The sequence below is a fragment of the Podarcis filfolensis genome, assembly GCF_964270895.1.
Source record: "Podarcis filfolensis genome assembly, chromosome: 14".
In the NCBI taxonomy this organism is placed as follows: domain Eukaryota; kingdom Metazoa; phylum Chordata; class Lepidosauria; order Squamata; family Lacertidae; genus Podarcis; species Podarcis filfolensis.
Window position 1 is genome coordinate 26,103,399 of NC_139616.1, and position 24,362 is coordinate 26,127,760.

Here is a 24,362-nt window from a genome sequence, read left to right on the forward strand (position 1 = left end):
CAGATTTTGAGAAGCCCCTGCCCCCTGATTTCCTGGAATAGGCTGCATTTCCACCAACGTCAAAGAATAGTTGAAAAGAGATCCATCAACTTGGTACCACGTGCCCCATATTTCCTATCCTTTTCTGGGAGAGAAAATATCCCCCTTCCTTCTTCCAGGAAGCGCTCCTCCAAGGGGCAGGCGATGATTCCAGCTGCTACCTGCTATCCCAGGCAGGCTTGGACTGGCAAAAGGAATGAAGAAATGCAGAGGAGGAGGAGGTGGAGGAGGGCAGTGTCTGTTTGTTGAGGCCTGGAAAGCAGGAGCTGCCTAGGGGCGAGCCAGGACAACCTTTCTTCTTCCTCCTCCTCCTCCTCTACCAGTGTTTGACAGACATAGCTGCCCTCATTTTAAGTTAATAAACAAGAGATTCTTGCTCAGTGAGTGTAATCCTTGTAACAAACAAAAATCTGCCCTTATTCCCTTATGGGGGACACAAGAGCCCTTACAGGGTCCTTTGTAGGTTCTCCATTGGTCGGAGAAAATAACAGAGGCCAACCAGATAATATTGAGAAGCGAAGCAGCTTGTAAGCCTGATCTTTATTGAACTGTTGCAACAGGGTGCCCCCTTCACACGCAGGAGGAGGAGGAGGACCCAGAACAAAGGTGTGCCTGCCCTTATATAGACATTTTAAATTGCCTGCCCTGGAGTCCAAGACCACCCCCAGATACATCATACCTACATCACAGAAAGGGCAGTCTACAACAGAAATCTGAGTGTGTTGTTTATCTCCTGTCTGACTGGTTACCTGTTAATGGTCACTTGATACCCTGGGGAGCCTGGCCAGTCTTTTGTAATGACAAATACTTAGTTCCTGAGCCAGGTCACAGGCTCACCCTATTCATACACAGACATACCCTTAAGACAGGATTTGTGAATGAAAAGACAATGGGGAGGCTTTTCCATTTCCTTCGACCTTGCAGAGAAATATTTGAGGTCAATTTGGGAGTCAAAATGGTTTCAGGGCTGTTTTCCTGTGCTGCTTCAGACATGTGGTTTATATATTTATGTAGGTGTTTGCTTGGTACATTTATGAACATTTATTATACAAGACCTTAACTTTTTTTATTTCATCCTGAAGCCACTGTCTCGTGTGGGCTTGGCTGGCAATGGTGCCCCCACCACCCAAGCTGCTTTCTGGGCAAATTAGCTCCACATTTCCCCCACCACCACCCAAAGACAATTTCATGTTTCCAGCTTGTCTGCTTCTATTTGCCCAGCACTGGCATCACATACTGGGTAAGACACTGGGAGGCAAATCAGGAAAGTGCCTGGTTCAAGTCTTTCCTTAGCTGTGACAGCACCAAGTGGCCTAGGCCAAACCACCCCTCCCACCTTGCAGCCTCGGCCTTCCTTTCTGTAATACAGGGAAAATAGAGATAGATAGCAAGTGATGGCAGCAAGGAACTGGATGTGAAACACTTTGAACATTTGAAAGTGCCATATAAATGCAAAATACTTTTTAGATAGACTTTTTAAACACAAATGCCTCCAAAAGTGGTTTGCAACCATTTAAGATACAAATCCATGAATTCCAAAATAAAATAAACATTTAAAGTATTCAAAGTGCACATTACCAGTATAATATACAATTAAAATTTACCAATCAGCCCCCCTCAAAATACTGCATTTTTGAAAAACCGAGGTTTTAAGAGCTGTTTAAAATCAAATTATTATTTTCCTGTGCCCCTTCCCACCTGCTCAAAATGTAAAAATGTTCAAAGTGTGTTTTAGCCCCCCTACATTTTTAAGCCCACTTCCTTCCTCTGCCAACATTAATTTTCTTCGCCACCAGAGGGAGCCAGCACCTCACCATTCAAAATATCCCTCCTTGAGAGAGAATTCATGTGACTCAATCAGCAGATGTATGAGTAATTGGAAGGAGATTTCGCTTCCAACCACTCACTTAATATAAAGCGTACAATCCAGGGATTTTCACAGCTACTTTCACAGCATAAGAAGCAATTCTTCTGCAGAAGCAGATTGTGATTCCCCACCCCACCCCCCAAAAAGCAGGGGATGCATAAAAGTGCCTTATTCCAGGTCAGACAGTCCATCTTGTCTGCCACTTTTACCTGTTCTTCCCATATTCCCATTGCAAGCAGCTGCCAGGGCTGGACTTTGATGGGTGCTGCTAGCACAAATCAGATTCCGTCCAGCTGTGCCAAACTTTCCAAGGAAGTACCAACATCTCCCTTTGTGAGGCACAGAACAAAACGGGGGCCTTCTCTGAATCATAGAATCATAGAGTTGGAAGAGACCACAAGGGCCATCGAGTCCAACCCCCTGCCAAGCAGGAAACACCATCAGAGCACTCCTGACATATGGTTGTCAAGCCTCTGCTTAAAGACCTCCAAAGAAGGAGCCTCCACCACACTCCTTGGCAGCAAATTCCACTGTCGAACAGCTCTTACTGTCAGGAAGTTCTTCCTAATGTTTAGGTGGAATCTTCTTTCTTGTAGTTTGGAACCATTGCTCTGTGTCCGCTTCTCTGGAGCAGCAGAAAACAACCTTTCTCCCTCCTCTATGTGACATCCTTTTATATATTTGAACATGACTATCATATCACCCCTTAACCTCCTCTTCTCCAGGCTAAACATGCCCAGCTCCCTTAGCCGTTCCTCATAAGGCATCGTTTCCAGGCCTTTGACCATTTTGGTTGCCCTCCTCTGGACACGTTCCAGTTTGTCAGTGTCCTTCTTGAACTGTGGTGCCCAGAACTGGACACAGTACTCCAGGTGAGGTCTGACCAGAGCAGAATACAGTGGCACTATTACTTCCCTTGATCTAGATGCTATACGCCTATTGATGCAGCCCAGAATTGCATTGGCTTTGTTAGCTGCCGCGTCACACTGTTGGCTCATGTCAAGTTTGTGGTCAACCAAGACTCCTAGATCCTTTTCACATGTACTGCTCTCAAGCCAGCTGTCACTCATCTTGTATTTGTGCCTCTCATTTTTTTTGCCCAAGTGCAATACTTTACATTTCTCCCTGTTAAAATTCATCTTGTTTGTTTTTGCCCAGTTCTCTAATCTGTCAAGGTCATTTTGAAGTGTGATCCTGTCCTCTGGGGTGTTAGCCACCCCTCCCAGTTTGGTGTCATCTGCAAATTTGATCAGGATGCCCTTGAGTCCATCATCCAAGTCGTTGATAAAGATGTTGAATAAGACCGGGCCCAAGACAGAACCCTGTGGCACCCCACTAGTCACTCTTCTCCAGGATGAAGAGGAACCATTGATGAGCACCCTTTGGGTTCGGTCAGTCAGCCAGTTACAAATCCACTGAGTGGTAGCATAGTCAAGACCGCATTTTACCAGCTTCTTTACAATAATATCATGGGGCACCTTGTCAAATGCCTTGCTGAAATCAAGGTAGGCTACATCCACTGCGTTCGTTTCATCTACCAGACTTGTAATTCTGTCAAAAAACGAGATCAGGTTAGTCTGACATGACTTATTTTTCAGAAATCCATGCTGACTATTGGTGATCACAGCATTCCTTTCTAGGTGCTCACAGACTGTTTGCTTAATGATCTGCTCCAGAATCTTCCCTGGTATTGATGTCAGACTGACTGGGCAGTAATTATTTGGGTCCTCTCTTTTCCCCTTTTTGAAAATAGGGACAACATTTGCCCTCCTCCAGTCTGCCGGGACTTCGCCTGTTCTCCAGGAATTCTCAAAGATGACTGCCAGTGGTTCTGAAATCACATCTGCCAGTTCTTTTAATACTCTTGGATGCAGTTCATCTGGCCCTGGAGACTTGAATACATCTAGACTAGCCAAGTATTCTTGTACTATCTCCTTAGTTATTCTGGGCTGTGTTTCCTCTGCCGAATCATTTGCTCCAAATTCTTCAGGTCGGGCATTGTTTTCTTTATCGGAGAAGACTGAGGCAAAGAAGGCATAGAGGAGTTCAGCCCTTTCTGTGTCCCCTGTTTGCATTTCACCATCTTCTCCTCTGAGTGACCCCACTGTTTCTTTGTTCTTCCTTTTGCTACGAACATACCCATAAAAGCCTTTTTTTGTTGCTTTTAACCTCTCTAGCAAGCCTGAGTTCATTCTGTGCTTTAGCTTTTCTGACTTCGTGTCTACACGTGCTGGCTATTTGTTTGAATTCCTCTTTGGTGGTTTCCCCCCTTTTCCATTTTTTGTACACATCCTTTTTTAATCTTAACTCAGTTAAAAGTTCTTTAGATAGCCACCCTGGCTTCTTTAGGCACCTTCCATGTTTCCGTCTCATTGGTATTGCCTGAAGTTGTGCTTTTACTATCTCCCTCTTAACAAACTCCCAGCCATCATGAACTCCCTTTCCTTTTAGTATTACTGTCCATGGGATCTCACCCAGCACTTCCCTAAGTTTTGTGAAGTCGGCTTTCTTAAAGTCAAGAAACTGAGTCCTAGTATGCTTCTGCTTTTGGTCAAGTTAGCCAACCTTGACCACGGTCTCTTCCGGCCAAGGGATCCATCCTGCCCTGCCTTCTTAGTTCAGAGGCCTCATATACCATGGCAGAAAAACCACAGGAACAGCTGGTTTCTGTGGGTCATAGGAGTAGTCGGGGGGCACCCCCCCATCAACTAAATAAAGAAAATACTTAACTAAAAGTAGAAATTGTAGAAAGATTTTTCTGGACACGGGGTCAAAAGAAAGTATAGTCGTATCATGGAAGTCCAATAGAATCCTTTCCGGAAGTCCGTTCAACTTCCAAAACCAAAGTGCACCTTCTGATTGGCTGCAGGAAGCTCCTGCAGCCAATCACAAGCTGCGGAAGCCCCATTGGACGTTTGGGTTCCAAAGAACGTTCACAAACCAGAACACTCACTTACGGGTTTGCGGCATTCGGGAGCCAAAACATCCAAGCACCAAGGCATTTGGGATCCAAGGTACAACTGTAATTTAAAACAACTGTTGTTAAGACATTTCATTCTGAATCTGCTAGATAGAGCCAGACAGAGGACGCTGGCAGGTGTGTGTCCTGCCCCCTTCTAACGTAAATCCCAGCTACGCCCATGGGGCTGGCAGCTGTTTGTTCTGTAATTAAATTGGTGTTAGAGTTAGATTCAATATCCCCCACTAAGAATCCTGTGACTCTGGAGGTAAAAAGAGGTTCAATGGCCTTGACAAACTTAACTTGGATTTCACAATCTCTTTGGGAGAATGGTCCTTTGCATCACCAAAGAGATGGTCAAGTACAAGTGATGTGTTGCCACAGAAACTGAATAGCTGGAGATTCTTCTGGAAGGGGAAGTATATTTTTCTACTTCCCTCACTCCCCTTTCTGGAGGCGATGTCATCAAGATGCCTCCTGTTTGCAGGGCAGCCTTGAAACTGGGCCTGAGAGACACACAACAAGAGGCTTGACTTGCTCTTGATAAGAATCCTTGCTCGCCCCCAAGAAACCTAATGGGAGCAGGATCCACTGGAGAGTTGACACTGTGAACCTTCCATCCTATGCTGAGCTTGTATAAATGGGTATATAAACTTCAAATCACAGAAATCTGCATTTCTGTCCCGAAGTCTGTTGGGTCGTATGCAAAGCCTACCTCAGCTGTGGCCTTGCTGGCTGCTAGCTGTAGGAGAGAAAGAAAAGGGGGAGCTTGCATTAGAATGCAAAACCCACAGACATTTTACATGAAAGATTTGTGATCAAAAACAGGGTCCAGACCTCGCCGTTTCCATGCAGACTTCTCTGCAGGCTGCCTTTCATTGCAAAGAAAATAGTGGGCGGCTGGGCAAAGGGGTGGTGGAGGAGAGCTGGGCTAATCTTTGCTTTCGCTTGCTTTTTAAAAAAAGAATTAAATAAAAATAAAATGAAGGCATCCACCCACCATATTCAGGAGAGCAACTCAGTAACATGGGCACAGAAAGCAGGGGCTCGGGGACTCTGGCTTCTCTGGCTGAGGTTCTCTCTTTATTATCAATTGCCCACAAGGGACCGATTGCATCCCTACACAAATACTCCTGCTAAACCACATTTCCCGGCAGATTTATATGCCGTTTTTATGATGGGCCTGTGCAATATGCTGACTCCTCTGTTTGCAGGGAGGGGGCAGAAAATCATTCAGAGGAGACATTTATTTTATGGCAAAATCAGCCATGAGTAAAAAAAAAGGGGGGGAGTTTGCATGCGTACATGTATATCGAATAAACTGAAAATGAAAAGCGTGCAAGGGGGAATGTGGTACAACCCGAACTTGCCCATCATGCTCCATTTGCCATACCAAGGGATACATGACTTCTGCTAATGGGCACATCCTTGTTGGTTCGCAGTAGCTCTGCTTGGCAGGGCCTCCTTGGAGTAGAACGAAGGTGGAATATCTACTGACAACCAGAGAGAGAGAGATGGGCTTTTTAAGAACATAAGGAAAGCCCTGCTGGATTGGTCCAAAGGCCCATTATTGTAACTCACTCTACGTGGGGCTGCCCTTGAGACTGACCCAGAAACTTCAGCGGGTGCAGAATGCCGCGGCGAGACTCCTTACGGGGTCCTCGCTGCGGGATCACATTCACCCAGTGCTATACCAGCTGCACTGGCTTCCCGGTGGAGTACAGGATCAGGTTTGAGGTGCTGGTTTTAACCTTTAAAGCCCTATACGGCCTAGGACCCTCGTACCTACAGGACCGCCTTTCCTGGTATGTCCCAAGGAGGACCTTACGGTTTTCAAACAAAAACATCTTGGAGGTCCCGGGTCACAGGGAGGTTAGGCTGGCCTCAACCAGAGCCCAGGGCTTTTTCGGCCGTGGCCCCGATCCGGTGGAACGCTCTGTCACAAGAGACTGGGGCCCTGCGGGACCTGACATCTTTCCGCAGGGCCTGCAAGACAGAGCTGTTCCACCAGGCCTTTGGCCAAGGCACAGTCTGACCCCCTCCTTTGGTAATCCTCATAGAACTCTAGCCCAATGGTTGCCATTAATTTGATTTTGAATTGATTTTAGAATGCATTTCAATTAATTTGATTGTGATTTTATGTAAACTGTGTTACTTTTATTGTTGTTAGCTGCTCTGAGCCCGGCTTCGGCTGGGGAGGGCGGGATATAAATTATTTTATTATTATTATTATTATTATTATTATTATTATTATTATTATTATTAAGTTCAGCATCCTGTTCTTTCAGTGGCCAACCAGATGCCCCAATGGGAAGCCTTCAGGCAGGACCTGAGCACAAGGGCACGCTCCCCTCTTGTGCTGCTCTGCAACTGGTGTTCAGAGGCAGATTACCGCCAACAGTGGAGGGAGAACATAGCCATGACAGCTAGCAGCCAATGAGAGCCCTCTCCTTCACTAATACATCTGTCCAGTCATCTTTTAAAGCCATCCAGGTTGGTGGTCATCACTGCCTCCTGTGGCAGCGGGTTCCATAGTTTAACTATGCACTGGGTGAAGAAGTACTTCCTTTTGTCTGTCCTGAATCTTTCAGCAGTTTTTATTATTTGGTATCTTAAAAAAAAGTTATTGACATTAATACATTAAAGTGGCACCTCGGTTTACATACGCTTCAGGTTACATACGCTTCAGGTTACAGACTCCGCTAACCCAGAAATAGTACCTCGGGTTAAGAAGTTTGCTTCAGGATGAGAACAGAAATCGTGTGGCAGCAGCAGGAGGCCCCATTAGCTAAAGTGATGCTTCAGGTTAAGAACAGTTTCAGGTTAAGAACGGACCTCCAGAACGAATTAAGTTCTTAACCCGAGGTACCACTGTACATTCATCACACTGCCAGTTCTTCCATCATCATCATCAGGTGGTTTTTTTTTAGAAAAATGAAAAGTAAACTCAAATGACTTACAATGCAATGCAAAAATTAAAACCAGTACAAAACTAAAATAAAATAAAAGCCTAAAATCATTCATATACACTCTCTGCCCATCCTAAAGGAGGCTGCGGTATTTAAAACTCTCCAAGTTAAAGGCCAAAGGCTTGGCTGAAAAGAAATGTTTTCACCTGGCACCCAGAATGTTCAGCAGTGGGTCACTGAGAGATGAAATACTGAGGGATGTACATTCATGTGTGAACAAGAATCTTCAGGAAACCCAGCTAACGAAAGCTTTTTGCCCTGGTGACGGTCATGGGCAGAGGAGCCCACCTTGCTACTCTCCCCAGGACACACCTGGGGCCGCGGTGGAGGCATTTGTTTCTGTCTGCAACAATCCTACCTGTTTTCCTGGGCTCTGTGCAGGCAGATAAAGTAGGGCTTGATGCTTAAAACTGGCTGGCATTTCTTAAGGCTCTCCACGTACATCTGCCTCCAGTGCCGCATCCGTCTTCTTCAGTTGCTTCCCATTCTTGCTCACAGGGGAGCCCTGCTCTGTTCCTGGGACGGTAATTGGCAAAGCTCTGTGTGTGTGTGTGTGTGTGTGTGCGTGTGATGGGATTCCACGTGCATGGATTTGTCTGTCCCTTTCATCTCCAGAGGGACACGGGTGATGCTGTGGGTTAAACCACAGAGCCTAGGACTTGCCGATCAGAAGGTCGGCGGTTCGAATCCCCACGATGGGGTGAGCTCCCGTTGCTCGGTCCCTGCTCCTGCCCACCTAGTAGTTCGAAAGCACGTCAAAGTGCAAGTAGATAAATAGGTATCACTCCATAGTGTAATAGGTAAATAGGTAAACGGCGTTTCCGTGCACTGCTCTGGTTCACCAGAAGCGGCTTAGTCATGCTGGCCACATGACCCGGAAGCAGTGGCGTAGCGTGGGGGGTGCAGGGGGGGCCGGCCGCACCGGGCGCAACATCTGGGGGTTAGGGCAAATCCACGGGTTAGGGGGCGCAAATCCATGGGTTAGGGGGCGCAAATTACTTGCCTTGCCCCGGGTGCTGACAACCCACGCTACGCCACTGCCCGGAAGCAGTACGCCAGCTCCCTCGGCCAATAAAGCGAGATGAGCACCGCAACCCCAGAGTTGGCCACGACTGGACCTAATGGTCAGGGGTCCCTTTACCTTTACCTTTCATCTCCAGAAGAACTGAAAAGTCCTTCTGTTCAACACACCTCACAGCAGCAGCAGCAGCAAGACGGGAAGGAGCAGTAAGAGGCCTTTTCCTTGCCGAACAAAATAGTGTTACATGCCACACCAATCGCCAAGTGGCAGGAGACTCCAGGGCTTCCAGACTCTTACTCAGGGTTCTGTTTCCTTGGAATGATGGTCAGCGGAGACTATTGTCTCTTTAGGAAATATGGGCTGGATCTAGACACATCAAAAAAAAGTGTTTCAAGAAAACGCGTTGCAAACCTCAAAGTGGAAAATCACGTTGGCGAAAGATGGGGCTCCACAGCGCCATCTGGTGTTACGGTGTTATAACGCATATAAAGCAGGTTTTCTTTACTAATGTAGCTGAGTCCCCAGTTTTATTTACACACATATACAACCTGAGCATAAGTTGGAGGGGCTCCCAGTGTTAACACCCCTACAGATCTTGCTTCTCCTTGAGTTGCAGCTTTGGATCCAGCACAAAGCAAGCATGCCTCTTGTGTATCCAGCTTCCAGCCTGCTTCCAGCTCGGCTCACATACTCTGCCTCTCCTACCTACTATTGTTCTTCTACCTAACAGCTACCTAGCAGCTAGGTAGCAGGTTCATGGAGTCACAATGCCATTTACCTTTCCCACTTTCTTAGTTAATGCTGTTGTTGTTTGGTTGTTTATTGTATTACCTTTATAAATTGCCTATAAAATCTAATAAAAATACATTTTTTAAAAAAGGTCACTTAAGTGGAAAACCCGCTCTTTAGTGCTAAATCAGATCAAACGTCAATCTGGATAAAATCCAAATTGCCATTTGCTCCGATCTAAAGCTAAGGAGCAGGGAAAGGAGTGGGGCAAGGGGGGAACTGCTTGAACCCGTGTCTAGAAACCGTGAGACAAGAGGAAATGTGAATGAGCCCTGACTGGAAGCAGAGACACTTTTGCAGGCACAAACAGTATTGGAAGCTTATAACCGTTCCAATATCACAATTCATGAGCACAAATAATCATGAATGCATAATGAGCAGAACATCTTGCGTCCCCTTGTCTGGTCTTTACTGAGCATTTGTTCTGATTTGTTTGCAAGACAACAATCATTCATCCAACCTTCATCCTGCTTCGCTTGTGGGGTGTTCTTACAACTTCCTGCTAGCAGTTTGTCTTCCCACACTTTCCAATTCATTTCACTATCTCTTTCCAAACCACAGCAAGACGGACTCTTTTTAAAAGCGGCTCTGGGCCCATCTATATCTCAGCTTAGTTATGAAGTTAGTAGTTTAGACTACTAAACTACTAACTACTAACTAGTTTAGACTCATAACAGCTTAGTTATGAAGTTAGTAGTCAGTAGTTATGAAGCCCTTGTGCCCCCCTTTAATTCCCCCTCGTCCATGCGGGGTTCTCCTCCAGCTGCGCCGCTTCCCTGAATCTGGAGATTCCTGATGTAATCAATGTCGCTCCCCTATTTGGATTTTCACTAGGGTGACAGAGCGCTTTAATCTGTAATTGCACAAACCTAAATTCCATGATACACACTTGAATCTTGCAAAATAACAAGAGCCTGGAGGCACCATAACATTTGCTCTCCAGTCCTAACAGAAGCTTTGTGGTGAAATATCTGCATACAGAGGTCCCAGGTTCTATCCACAGCCTCTCCAGGTAAGGCTGCCAGGAGATAGGTAAAGGTAAAGGGACCCCTGACCATTAGGTCCAGTCGTGACCAACTCTGAGGTTGCGGCGCTCATCTCGCTTTATTGGCTGTGGGAGCCGGCGTACAGCTTCCGGGTCATGTGGCTAGCATGACCAAGCCGCTTCTGGCAAACCAGAGCAGCACACGGAAACGCCGTTTACTTTCCCGCTGGAGCGGTACCTATTTATCTACTTGCACTTTGATGTGCTTTCGAACTGCTAGGTTGGCAGGAGCAGGGACCGAGCAACGGGCGCTCACCCCGTTGCGGGGATTCGAACCGCCGACCTTCTGATCGGCAAGACCTAGGTTCTGCGATATTCCTGCCTGAAACCCTGGAGAGCCACTGCCAGTCAGTGTACACGAGACTGAGCCAAATGGACCAAGGATTTGACCCAGGATAAAGCACTTTCCTTTGTTCCTACTTGCCTAAATTTAAGCTGAGATTTCAACCGGGGCTGTCCAGCTCATCGCCCCTGGTCTTTGTCACAGCATTCTACACCATGCTATAGGCATATTTAACCATTTACATATCCAGCCCTGAGTATTTACGGTGTGCATAAACTTCGAACAATTTCCAGATCTCCAGGAGGGAGCAGTGGGAGGTGGGATCTGTCTCCATCCATCAGTCATATTTTGCCGGTGGGCCAGGAGGCACTCCCTGACAGGCTGTTGTGATGTGAGGAAGACGTGAGTTGTCGCTCCACAGACACAGCTGGGGGCAGATGAAGGCAGTGAGCTAAGTGGCTGATGCATAATTGATGCTAATTGATCTGCCGGCCTCCAAAGGGCCGCAGATGCAATGCAAGGCCAGGCAGCAGCCAGGCAGAACAGCAGGGTCTGGGCTCACCTCCCTGCTCTGCAGCTGCAGCTCCCAGACTTCTGAGCATGCTCCAGAGAGGGCCTGCAAAAGAGCATTGTGCCATAGCTTCTTTGGGGGGGGGGAGTGTTCAGACAGGAGTGCATTCCAGCTGCCGTGCTTTATTTAAGAATACAGAAGGCTGCCTTATACCAAGTCAAACCACTTGCCCGTCTAATTTTGCATTTAGATTCCACCTTTTTTCTTTCCTCCAAGGAGCATACATGCTTCTCCCTGCCTCACACACATATATATATATATATATATATATATATATATATATATATATATAATTTTCCATTTTAACAATCCAATGAAAACCACATTAAAACATTCCAAATTATCATACAATCAAAAAAGCCAAATAATCACGCCAAATTATATATCTTTGGGTGGCTTCCCATGCTCTGAAGTTCAGGGAGTGATGATCTAATATTGTAATGAATTCCTTAATTAGTCCAATAGTCCCAATGAACATTTCTGATGTTGATCCTTCATTTATTTTTAACAGCCTCCAAGTTCGTTTAACAAGCGGGTTAGTCCTTTGTAGTTCCGTGTGAAATATTCTTATTTTCTTCTTTATTTTCCTGTTGTAATCCAGCGTTCTCATCTACTTTCACTCCTCCACCTCATTTAATCCCCACAACAACCCTATGAGGTAGGTTTGGGTGACAGGTAGGGACTGACCGAAGGTCCCCCAGAAAGAGCTTCTTGGCCGAGTGGGGATTCGAACCTGGTCTTTCCCAGGTCCTCGTCACTCTAACCACTATGTCACATCTAGCTCAACACTGATTTCAGCCAAGGAGTCCTACCTGGAGATGCTGCCCAGGGGTTGAACCTGGCACCTCCCGCATGCAAAGCAGATGCTAAGCCACCAAGCTATGACCCTTCCCTTTCATTTATGAAGCTTTATTTCCCTTGAGAAAATGTCACCCTCCAAATGGGAATGAAGGACACACACAGCGTCTTCATCTGCAGCTTAGGAGAGAGGAGCCTCACTTCTCGTGTCAGAAGCTTTCACGGGCTGGAGGGAGTCTACTTGGTGAGAGGCTTTATGTGTTGGACTCAGCTGGCAGAGACAACTGGGCACCTGCAACTCCCATTAGCCCCAGACAGCACAGCTGGTGCATCCAGATGCTCTGAGGGCTGAGGTGTGTGTGTGTGGAAAGGATGGATAAATCCATGTCACATGCCAAAAAAGACTTTGCCTGGAGACAAATGGTCTGTGTTTACTTCTAGAGAGTTGAGAGTCCTTTGAAAGAGGGATCCTTCTACAGTGGTACCTCAGGTTACATACGCTTCAGGTTACATACGCTTCAGGTTACAGACTCTGCTAACCCAGAAATAGTGCCTCAGGTTAAGAACTTTGCTTCAGGATGAGAACAGAAATCGTACTCTGGCGGCGCGGCGGCAGCGGGAGGCCCCATTAGCTAAACTGGTGCTTCAGGTTAAGAACAGTTTCAGGTTAAGAATGGACCTCCGGAACGAATTAAGTACTTAACCCAAGGTACCACTGTTCTTAGATGTGGGTAGACTAAGCAAACAGGTCCGGCAGGTTTCTGTAAGGCTCTAAAGGCCTGTAAAACTTGCTGGACCAGATAACAACAGTGGGGGTGTGGGGAGGCATTCCTGCAGGATGGACAACGATGCCTTTGTTCATCTTACCACTTTTCACTCTAAAAAAAAGAACAACGATTGTCTCTACTTTCCGCATCGCGATTTCCACGCATGCCTGGACGGTGACCCATTGCTGCTGCAATCCCATTTAGCACACCTCTTCCCCATTAACCTTGGCAGAGCAGCGCAGCAAAACAGCAGCTGGAACTCTCTGGAGAGCCAGCTAATGGACAAGGAAGGCAAAGGGCAATGGTTTTAACTGGGCCGCCTTTAACATTACCCTGAAGTCTTGGCTTTAAAACTTTTGCCCGGAATCACGTAGCCGTGCAGTTTCAGTTGACGGCACCCGACTCAGGGTGCTAGCATTGCTCTCGTTTCCTGTAAGGTGCCAAGGGGGCAGGATCAAACCAGGGCCTCCAGCGGCCAGCCTTTGGTGCCTCTCCACTTGCACCACAGGCAACCCTTTGGGAGGGATTTGTAATTTAGAGAAAAAGGGGACGAAGAGGCAACATAATAGAACTGTAACAAAAACTGCATGGTGTAAAGAAAAAGGTGGAGAGAGAAACATTTTTCTCCCTTTCTCCCAACTCCTAGAACTCATGGACTTCAAATGAAGTTGAACACTGGAAAACTGGGGGCAGATCAAATAAAGGACATGCGGCACATCTGTGGAACCCCACCCCACCCCACCCCAGTGATGGCCACCAACTTGGGTGGCTTTAAAAGAGAATTGGAAAAAATTAAGGAGGATAATACTGATGATGATGATGAATTATTTATACCCCGCCCATCTGGCTGGGTTTCCCCAGCCACTCTGGGTAGCTCCCAACAGAATATTAATAATAACAAAGCAATAAAACATCAGGCATTAAAAACTTGCCTACACAGGGCTGCCTTCAGATGTCTTCTAAAAGTCAGATCGTTGTTTATTTCCTTGACATCTGATGAGAGGCCATTCCACAGTCACTCCAAGAAGGCCCTCTGCCTGGTTCCCTGTAACTTGGCTTCTCGCAGTGAGGGAACCACCAGAAGGCCCTTGGAGCTGGACCTTGGTGTCTAGGCTGAATGATGGGGGTGGAGACGTTCTGGCTCCACAGCTGGAGACAGTGATGCTCCTGAATACCAGTTGCCAGGATCTTCAGGTGAACAGAAGACTGCCATGTACTCATTTCCAGCTTGCAGGCTTCTGGTTGGCTACTCTGAGAAAGGACCCCAGGTTTTGGACACCCCGCTCCGCACTTTCTCTTCCTGTCCAGGCCTCTTTTACAATGTAAGGAAGCCATAAAGACCGAAGGGACTGTGAATGCCTTAGACTTGACGGAAGGTCTTCCCTTCCTCTGTGGGACACCTATCCAGACTGGCTTCAGGTGTTGGATTTTTGGGTGGTTTCCCTGGGCTCTGCCAACGTCCCAGAGGCTCTGTGCCAATGCACTCTCTGTGGATCAGCTGTGGGTGAGATGCATTTAGGCTCCCTCTTCCGCATCATTAGGGCGCACTGTGTGCAGCATTATGACGCATGAATGGCTTCAATTATCTGAGAAGCGACACAATGGCCCCATAAGAAATGCATGTTGCGGGTGGCGCTGCTCTGCTCCAAAGCCCCAGTGCTCTCCGCATCATATTTTATTGATAAATCAAAACAGCCAGGCTAATAATAGCTGCTCTGAAGGACGGCTTCATTCTGAGCTGCCAAACCCATCCCCAGGAATCAGCTTTGAGCCTGAGCAGTGACACGGTCAGATTTCTAAATTCCCTTTTGCAATTTATATCTTCTCAGCATAGACCAATAATAGTTTCTGGGGGGTTTTTTGCCCTTGAACCTAGACATTCAACCAAAGCACCAAATAATGGATTGGTTATAGGACTCCAACATCAGTTTCACATCAGAATTGTGTATATGCAGGACGGTGGATGATGGGTGGGCAAAGGACTCAGTTTGAACCACATCTGAGAAAGAACTCTAACTAATGGAGGGATCGAGGGATCTCAGAGGAAAGCGACGAGCGGAGGCAACAGAGATCAAATGTCAATTTTTCTTCCCCTTTGGCTAATGTACTTTCTTTGCCCGCTCCATTAACTGTAAGATAGAGACATAATACAGGCTATTTAATTGAGCCTGTCAGAAAGCATTGACTTTGTCAGGTAATTCCATTATTCTCTGCTTTTCACCAATTCCAGAGAAGAGAGTTATCAAACGGTGAACAGAAAGCTGCACAGAACACCGGCTATTAGTTCACCTACTCTGACATGCCCTAACCTGGGGTTCTCCATCAGCCCCACCCACCATTAACAGACCTACCTGTGGCTGATGGGAGTGGTAGCCCAAAACATCTGGGGGGCACTAGGTTGACAAAAGACAGATCTGAAACTGAGCTTTATGGGGAACAGGAGGAGGAGGTGGGCAGGAATGTTTAGCCTGAAGAAGAGAAGGCTCAGAGGTGATACAAGAAAGGCCCTCCTCACGTGGAAGATGGAGCAAGCATGTTTTCTGCTGTTCCAGAGGGGAAGACCCAAATTGGTGGGTCAAATGACAAGAAGGGAGAGTCCAGCTAAACATTAGGAAGAACTTCCTGGAGGTAAGAACAGTCAAAAGGACGATCGGGGAAGGTGGTGGACTTCACTGTTCATTTTTCAGCAGAGTTTTGGTGGCCATCTGCCAGGGATTCTTTCGCTTTGATTCCTGCATTGCTGGGGATGGACTTGATGACCCTTGAGGTCCCTTCCAACGCTACAATTCTACAATTCTAAAGGACCCTCCAGACATTCTTTTTATTCTGCATCCATGTGTCAGGAGTCCAGGTTCCCAGCTTGATAACACAGTAAGCGTAGGTAATTAAAAAGGAGAAATTATTGCAAAAACAAACAGCTGGCTCCGGACGGCTCTAACAAAGCCTCCGGCATCATTACTCAAGATGACCCTTCTGAAGATTCCTTCCGGTGTCTATAGAATATATTGAACTTTCGCACCTTAGGTCTCTTGTTTTGCTTCCTGTCTAACAGCCCTCCCATTTGCTGACTGTGTGAACTTATTGGATCAGCTCTAGCCTCTTCCTGTTCTGAGCTGTCTCTGAGTCTATTCGCTTGTGTTTGTATTTCCGGCGAGCTTTGGCTGTCTTCTAGCCTGCTCTCAATTACTGCCTTATCAGCTTGCGCGTCAAGGTCAGGAAGAGCCAAATTCTGCAGCTGCCGGCTCTCCCCTGTCTGACTAATATCTAAGCCTCTCTGTTCCTGGCTGCTTTCTGCTGTTGGCTGCAAACTTTCGCTAGGAGCTGGCTCATTCCTGACACTACGATTATTGCTGCTCATGACGGCACAAGGCACAGTTATCCACAATCCCACTTCCAATACTGCTTGTGCCTGCAAATGTTTTGGGGCAGGCCCACTCCTTCACATCCAACCATCCCATCCCATCACCTCCTGCGGAAATCCCTTTTCCTACCACAAGTTTTCCAAGTTTTTTTGTTTTGCCCTGCTTTTGTTACATTATAGCACTGGCACACAGCCCACACCCTCCCCTGGGGCTTCCTGGATTCACCTTGTTGGCCTCTGTAGGTCTCAAGGTGCTGACCAACCTGGAGTCACCTGGATCCTCTTGCACGAGAGCCGAGTAGGAACTCCGCAGTCGTTGCCCGGAAAGACCCTTTGCAGGAGCCTAGAGAACAAATATTCCAGGCAGCTGGGTTGGTTTTTTTTTTTTGCTAGGCATAGTCCGTGGGAAGATAATAGGGGTTCAAATGTGTGACAGGGAGTGGGGGCTGCAGCGGGAGGGGGAAGCCAGAGCCACTCATCTCAGTCGGTGTGCAGAGTGCGTGGGAGTCCATAATTACGCTTCTCTTTATGTGTCAGAGAAATTACAAACAACATGAAACATTTATGTCTTTGCTGACCATGATTCCCCTCGAATTTCAGAGCTCGGCGTGGGCAGCTTGGGGGTGGAATTCCAAGCAGCCAGATCTGCTGCAGATGCAATACTCAAAGCCACTTCCTAACTGTGGATGCAGGTGGAACACATTTCCCCAAACCTTCCCCAACCTGGTGCCCTCCATCCAGTGTCGTAGGAAGGGGAAGGGCCCGGGGGACGGTTGCAAAATTGTTAGGGGGTGCAAAATTCCGACACCCGGTGCGGCCTCCATACAGCTGCACGCTTCCGTCGCTAGGCTATGTTGAAAATGGCTTTGCCATGCAAATCAGGAAGTGACCTCTCCAGACAGTGGAATGACTCTTCTGTTCTCATCTCTGTGGCCACAATCTCCAAAGTAACACAGGCGCCATTGGGCAATTGAATGTGCATGCCCACACTCCATCCGTTTCCCATTCTCCTATCCACCCCTCCGCACGGCCCCGGACACTGGCAACCCACGCTATGCCACTGCCTCCAGCTCTTTTGGATTACAACTGCCTGCCTCTTCCCGACTGGAGTTGGGTGGGCCCGCATCTGGCCTGCAGCCAACGAGGTACAAAATGGGGAGATGGGTTGAGGGTCCCCTGACAGGTGTCACTTCTACTTTCATGTAACGGTGCTGGCGGTGGAGAGCTCTGGATTAGATCACAGCAGAATGGAAGGTGGTGGCAGCATTGGGGGATTCGAACCAAGCACTCAAGCGTCTTCTGTCCTGCGCCCCCAAGGCAGATCAGTTTGCAGGAGGAAGAAGCTTACGACTTGATCGGTCCTGCCTGGCAGCACAACCCATTCAGTGACCAGAAAGATGGGGCTGCAGTTCATCCTCCCAGCTGCACCAACTGCACTTAGGAACCAATGAGGGCCTGGCTGGCTCTAGGGGTGTCTTCAGATTGTCCACCACACAACAGGAAATCCATGTTGCTCTGGCGCAGAGCGACAGCCCTTCCAGGCAGTCCTTTGACCAGAGAAGCTAATTTGTCTGTGGCTTTTGTAGGTTTGACTTTCTTCATTTTATTGATGTGCCCTGTTTTTGAAACGTCGTTTCGTTGTTGGCATCCACCTGTCCTGGGAGTCAATGCAGGAGTACAGTGGCGTAGCGTGGGGGGTGCAGGGGGGGCCGGCCGCATCGGGCGCAACATCTGGGGGTTAGGGTTAGGGGGCACAAATCCACGGGTTAGGGGGCACAAATCCACGGCTTAGGGGGCGCAAATTACTTGTCTTGCCCCGGGTGCTGACAACCCACGCTACGCCACTGCAGGAGTATGCCTTTGGGGGTGAAGTCAAATCGCTGGAGAGTTACCGCACTTGCTGTGGCTATAGAGACAACAGCTGGAGCAAGCCTGGACAGTGTGTTTGCAGCTGCTATCTCCCCCAATAATTTTTATTGTTTTTCATGTAAATACATATTCCGTATTTTTCTGTCTATAAGACACCCCCATGTATAAGATGCCCCTTACTTTTGGGAACATTTAAGAAAATGGGGGGAGATGTATCCATGTATAAGATGCCCCATAATTTTGGACATTATTTTTTAGGGGGGAAACCTAGACTTATACATGGAAAAATACGATAACTACAGTAACTTCCTTTTCCAACAAGCCCTTTAAGTGGGGATTATTATCATTTTTATCCCAGTCTGTACTGGACTTGAAATTGCCTTTAAATATAATTTTATTGTTTATGTTTTCTGATTCTTAAATCACTTCTGGTTATGCTTTATAGGCAGTGATTCATAAATTAAACAAACAAACACTTCTCTTCCCAATGATTTCTGCAATCCCCTTTTCAAGCATCGGAGAAGCAACAGGCTGTCCTTGGATTTCATGTCAATCTTGCTATTAGGACTGTAAATCAGAAATTAGAAAAGGCAGCTCTTGGAAGAAAGGTCCAAAGTTCTGTTTACCTGGTGCAGCCCTCCGTGCCAACTTCCCCCTCCCATCAATTGCAGCTTTGTTCCCATGTGCTGTGAGCCTGTGTGGTCGAGTAGGCATGCCGGGTTGAATTGGAAGGGCCTGGGTTCAAATCCTGACTCGGCAGCAAAGCTTCCATGGTGGCCTTGGGAAGCCACCCTACCTGATAGAAAGAAACGGTTGCCCACCCCAGGCTAGAGGGAGCAGGGATCTGTCTCCCAACAAGGCAGCTCCCCGGTTGATTTGCTTCGTTTTGTCAGACTGCCTGTAACGTAGCAACGGCTAATTGTGGGCTGGTGGCAAAGTGCAAAGCTTCCTTGCATGAAAATTTTATTGCAATCAAATTGGGTTTGTCCTTCTGCCAACTCATTCCTGGATGTGCAGCTAGCTATGTCTCTCTCTTCCCCTGCCCACCCCTAACCTGCCCCCTGCTTCAGCCAATTTTTTCAAAGAAGGAGCTATAAAAGGAGGCCGTGGAGACCGCTTTAAATGCCAGCATGAAATTCTGCAAAAGAACTTAAGGTGTCCAAATGAAACAAGCAGGAAAGGCCCATAGCAGAGCATCTTCCTTGCATGCAGAAGGCCCAAGGTTCAACCTGCATCATCATCATCATTAATAATAATTTATTTATACCCCACCCATCTGGCTGGGTTTCCCCAGCCACTCTGGGCAGCTCCCAACAGAATACTAAAGACACAATAAAAGATCAAACGTTAAAAACGTCCCTAAACATCTCTGGGTAGGGCTGGGAGAGAATCCCTACTGGCAACATTGGAGAGCTGCTGCCAGTCAGTGTGGACAATACTGAGCTAGATGGACCAATGGTCTGACTCAGTGCAAGGCAGCTCTATCTGTTCCTTCACCGGTGTCAGTGAAGCTAAGAAACCAAAGAAACCAAAACAACGCAGGCCTAGTGATCCCAGCAACTCTTCTCAGTACGTCTTGCCCCCATGAAGCAGTTGCAAGGACTGAAGGTCCCCTCACCACTTTCCAAGTCTCCTCCTCCCCTGGTTCCTTCCCTAGAAACCTGAGACTACGCCACTTTGTCTGTCTCTGCTCTGCTCTCTTCATACCTCTACGGGTGCTGGGAGGCCAGGGGGGAGGGGAGTTGGTCACAGCAGGAGCAGAGGACCCCCTGGCTTCTTCAGCAGCCTGCCTTCAACTCCTTCTTCTCTAGCCTCTGCTTCTGTCTCTGATTCTGGGCTTCTCTCTGCCACAGCCTCTTCCTGCTCGCTAAACCCTGTTACCTCTTCAGCTTCCGACACCTCCTCCCCCCAGGCTTCTCCCTCTGACCACTCGTCGTCGCCCCACCACCAGTTCCCTGGCTCTGAGCCTTCTTTATCTGGAAGGTCCCAGTGAGGACAGGACTCCAGTACAGCAAGACGGAAATACAATCCAGGCTGAAGCAGCAGCTGAAACACCCTTGTTAAAAACACCCTTGTTAAAAACGATGGCAGGAACCCTCCTGTCCCTATTGTCTGTGAGCTGGTGCAGCCCAGCCAAAGCTATTCCTTTGTTCGCCTGAAACTTAAATACATAATGAATTTCTCAATAAACCATATTCATTACCAGTGTGATCTCACATGACATATTCTATTACTAAGTGGTCCTGCTACATAGATATTATTCACTCAAGTGATCAATCACTGTCACCAAATTACAGGTTGCAGGGAATGAAATTAGCAAAATGAACTATGGATGTAAAATTCATTTGAAATTCAATTTAGAGGCTATATTAGCTTTCAATTAGCCTATCCAACAGTTTGAACGAGCTATTTTCCCTATTTTTTAATTATTATTTTTTAAAAAAATGTCTTTAACTTTTGAAGCAAAAATTTGTTATTTGCTTTTTTGGCATATCCTTCTGTTTGGCATATTCTTGTATTTCTGCTCAGAAGGCATTGGTTTAAGCTGGCAAGTTTAAATGAAGGAAAAAAGGGTGTCTAGCCTTTGCGTATCTTCATTATTCTGGTGCTTTGGAAGGGGAAGGAAGTTGGGGTCGGGGTCAAAAGAAGACAGAGCAACCTTTTTCATGGATCATCGGGAGGCTGTTCTCCTGACCAAAGTGACCTTGCACTTTCCATGTCGAAACTTCAGTGTTTGCCAACACTCTAGGGCAACCTTCTGTGTTCAGCAGGGATCAATAATTGCTTATGGACTATGCATACTGTCACCAGATCCTGCATGACAGTGCTGTATTTTGCAGAATCTTGTACAGTTCTGTATACCATTTTTCCAAAAATTATTTTTTTTAATAGAGTGGAGGCTAAGCTGCCCAGCGCTTCTCTAAGTGAGATTGTCAGGTATCTCCTGCCAGTTCTCCTCCTATGCATAATGGGTACAGTGGAACCTTGGTGGTCAAACGTAATCTGTTCCAGAAGACCGTTCGACTTCCGAAATGTTTGAGGTGCAATGGGCTGTCAGCAAGTTCAATGGGGAAAATTGAGAAACATGCCTTGGAAGCTGTTCGACTTCAGAGGCGTGTTCGAAAACGGAAGCAATTACTTTCGGCATTCAGGTTCTGAATCATTCGGCTTCTGAGATGCTCAAAAACAGAGGTTCCACTGTACTTCAAATGTCTAACTGAGGAACTTGCGGTACCTGGTCAGAAAGATCCAGGGGTCACCCCCGCCATGAAGCCAAGGTGGGGAGAGTTTTAGATAAGAAGCTGAACTGCTTTTTGCAGCTTATTTCCCTCCCAAAACCAGGGGATCCTGGGGGCTCCAAGAAGGGATCTTCTAAGAATCTGACCAGCCTTGCTGATTCCTTGTGAGTAAACATGGACAATGTGTATAGAAGAAAGGCCAGAATTGATGATGATGGTCATGATGAGGATGGTTTTATTTTCCTGTCTAGTTGGAATCTTCTTTCCTCTAATTTGAATCCATTGGTTTGGATCCTGCCCTCTAGAGCAGCAGAAAACAAGCTTGCTCCATCTTCCATATGTCAATCATCCAGATATTTGACGATGGCTATCATATCACCTCTCAGTCTTCCCTTCTCCAGTCCGAACATACAATCAAGTGTATGCCCAGTGTGCAGATTTAACAGCAACGGAACCAAAATATATTTCACAGGGCTGAGAGCATCAATAATTTTTTCTTGGGGCTTCACTTCAAAAAGCCATCTGCCTCTCTTGGACCATCAACGCAGGGCAAGCTAGCTGGTTGGCCGGTTCATCTTAGAACACCAGGGATTGATTAGCTGTCTCCTTGACTTAAGTTTTGCTTCCTTGCCAACGATCCCTGTCAAATTGCGAAAGACGGCGTTGAATAAATGCAGGCCACTTAAAAGCTCCTGTCTGATGCTGGTGAGCTGGGACCTTCCACTGTCTCCGGTTATTACACAATTAGCCATGCTGTTTGAAAGGAACATCATAATATTTCGCTGAAGATCAATCCGGCCCTTCATCACTGCGCTTCTCTGCTCATTTGAATTAAGTCAGTCTCCCCCCAGCCTGGCACCCTCTGGTGCTTCAGACTACGACTCCCAACAGCCCCTGTCAACACAACTGTGGAATGCTGGGTCGGATGGGAACATGGCTGTGCTGGCAGGGGCTGATGGGAGTTGTAGTCATTTTGGAGGGTGCCAGGGGGCAGCTTCATTGGATGGAGCCTGAGTGATGTGTGATGATCATATAAAGTTTTATCAGTTGGAGAGACAAAGAGACAGTACAGCAATGACCATAAGTACATAAGAACAGCCTGCTGGATCAGGCCAATGGCCCATCTAGTCTAGCATCCTGTTCTCATAGTGGCCAACCAGGTGCCCCAATGGGAAGCCAGCAAGCAGGATCTCTGACCATGGAGGCAAAGCATAGTCACGCAGGCTGTTGTTGTTGTTTAGTCATTTAGTCATGTCCGACTCTTCGTGACCCCATGGACCAAAGCACGCCAGGCACTCCTGTCTTCCACTGCCACCCGCAGTTTGGTCAAACTCATGCTGGTAGCTTCGAGAACACTGCCCAACCATCTCGTCCTCTGTCGTCCCCTTCTCCTTGTGCCCTCCATCTTTCCCAACATCAGGGTCTTTTCCAGGGAGTCTTCTCTTCTCATGAGGTGGCCAAAGTATTGGAGCCTCAGCTTCAGGATCTGTCCTTCCAGTGAGCACTCAGGGCTGATTTCCTTCAGAATGGATAGGTTTGATCTTCTTGCCATCCATGGGACTCTCAAGAGTCTCCTCCAGCACCATAATTCAAAAGCATCAATTCTTCGGCGATCAGCCTTCTTTATGGTCCAGCTCTCACTTCCATACATCACTACTGGGAAAACCATAACTTTAACTATACGGACCTTTGTTGGCAAGGGCTAGTAGCCTTCAAAGTCCTCTTTTCCATTAATTTGTGCAATCCTCTTTTAAAGCCATCTAGATGGGTGGCCATCACTGCCTCCTGCAGCAGAGAGTTCAATAGTTTAATGTGCTGTGTGGAAAATGACTTTCTTTTATCTGTCCGGAAGCTTCGAATATTCAGCCACAGGAGGGAAGAGTTGCTCTTGTGTTTGAGTCCTGCTTGTGGGTTTCCTACAGGTATCTGGTTGGCCACTGTGAGGACTAGATAGGTCAGCAGGCTCTTATGCTCTTAACTGTGTCCCTGGCCCAGAGTTGACATGTGCAGAACAGTGGCCCTGAATGTGTGGCGCGTGCTCATGTTCTCAGGTAGGATAATAGCCCACAGGCAATAGCTATTACAATGTCCCGTTGGCAGACTGCTGTTAGTAGGATGGTGCTCACATCCTCCAAGGCTGGATCTAGACACATCAAAAAAAACGTTTCAGGGAAACGTGCTGTAAACTTCATAATGGGAAATCTCACTGCGGAAAGACGGAACTCCACAGCGCCGTCTGGTGTCACAGTGTTGGAACGCATTTTAAATATAAAAAAACTAACAAAATTAATGTAGCTGAGATCCAAGTGTCCCAGTTTTCCAGGGACAGTCCCAAATTTACAGAAGCTGTCCCAGTTCCTGATTTGAACCTGGAATGTCCCACTTTTCTTTAGCGTGCCCCTATTTTCATTTGAGGGCATGGAGTTATGTGACCCCTGAGCCACGGAGATAAGTAATTATACAACCTTTAGAAGACATCCAAAGGCAGCCCTCTAAGGGGAAGTTTTAAAATGTATTATGTGTGTGTGCGTGTGTGCATGCATGCGTCTGTGTGTGTCTATATATATATGTATGTTGGAAGCCACCTAGAGTGACTGGGCCAACCCAATCAGATAATAAAGCAATAATAATAATAGTAACAGTAATAATGAATAGGATGTCCCTATTTTCACTGGAGAAATGTTGGAGGGTGGGCTCTTTACCGGGCATGGCATGACAAACGGAAGGCTCTTCTTTAGTGCCTGCCCCTGGCACAGCCAGCATGCAGCATGTCGCCATTTATTAT

General features: G+C 47.1%; 1 protein-coding gene across 1 annotated transcript in view; it reads left to right on the forward strand.

Annotated features, from left to right (window-relative positions):
• Nucleotides 1-24,362, forward strand: part of MAP2K5 (mitogen-activated protein kinase kinase 5) — a 933,658-nt gene that overhangs the window by 568,062 nt on the left and 341,234 nt on the right. The window lies entirely within an intron of this gene.